Raw genomic sequence first — 1,003 nt, 5'->3', positions numbered from 1 at the left:
CAATATCCATTGGTAAGATAACTGATGCCCTTAGACCACAAAAAATTATAGCTCTTTTGTCCCAAGAAATGACACATATCAGTTGGAAAAGTGTCGCACGACCATCGGTTGATTGCCCATAATTATCGATAGCCTTAGTTGTTGGAAAAGTATAGAATCTTAGAAATAAGTTACTTATTCGATAGTCAATCGAACGATCATCGAAACTCATCCAATCGATCACAAAGCTGTTGGTATGTCGTCAAAAAACTATACCATCAGAAAAAAATAAATCTCCTTCTATAACACTAAAATTTATGCACCTATAATCATAAGACTATAATTTCCACACAGCACAGTGTACTAATTAAAGCCGTTATTAAACTAATATTATATTAGTAATTAACACATAAATCATTGACATAAATAAAAAACAAATGACTGCATTAAACCAACCGAAAGAACAATTGCTTATAAATAACTTATTATTCGTTCGAATAATTTTTTTTAGATAAACAAACAAAAAAAAACTCCCCACTCATTCTCCTCCATCTTCTTATCATCATCATCCCCATCAACATCATCTTGAGCTGGCTCTTTTAATCCCTGCAATGCATGACGTAGTATCGCATTAAAATTTGTCTTCAACTTTAGCTCCATCTCTAATCTTAGGGTGGCTAGTTGGGTGAAGACTGAGCAACAACCTTAGTAGCAACATGCTTATGAAGCTCCACTTTCAATCCAGTAGAAGTCGATGCACTAGATGAGCTCGAGAGACGAGCATTATAGATTGGCACCTGAGACACTAACCAGTAAACCTTGTCATTTTTCTTACCACTGACAATTTCCCTCCATAGGTCGTAAACAGAAAGAACATGAGCTGCGGTCGAACCACCTCCCAATTATTGGATTCAGCTCTCCTTTAGCTTCTAGATGGTCTTGAAGTGAGAGTTTTTATTTACTTTGTGAGTTGTGCGAGATTTTGTATAAGAGGGAAAGTTGCTGACTTCATCTGGAAAAAAAA

General features: G+C 35.7%; 1 long non-coding RNA gene across 1 annotated transcript; it reads right to left on the bottom strand.

Annotated features, from left to right (window-relative positions):
* Positions 1 to 497: 497 nt before the first annotated feature.
* LOC110035003 lies at positions 498 to 980 on the bottom strand. The gene is made up of 2 exons (XR_002295114.1): positions 684 to 980; positions 498 to 585 (listed from the first exon to the last, which is right to left on the bottom strand). It is a non-coding gene; the product is annotated as an uncharacterized LOC110035003 (long non-coding RNA).
* Positions 981 to 1,003: the final 23 nt, after the last annotated feature.

Source organism: Phalaenopsis equestris, unplaced genomic scaffold (assembly GCF_001263595.1).
Source record: "Phalaenopsis equestris unplaced genomic scaffold, ASM126359v1 Scaffold195225, whole genome shotgun sequence".
Classification (NCBI taxonomy): domain Eukaryota; kingdom Viridiplantae; phylum Streptophyta; class Magnoliopsida; order Asparagales; family Orchidaceae; genus Phalaenopsis; species Phalaenopsis equestris.
This window is presented reverse-complemented; position numbering and strand designations above follow the sequence as displayed.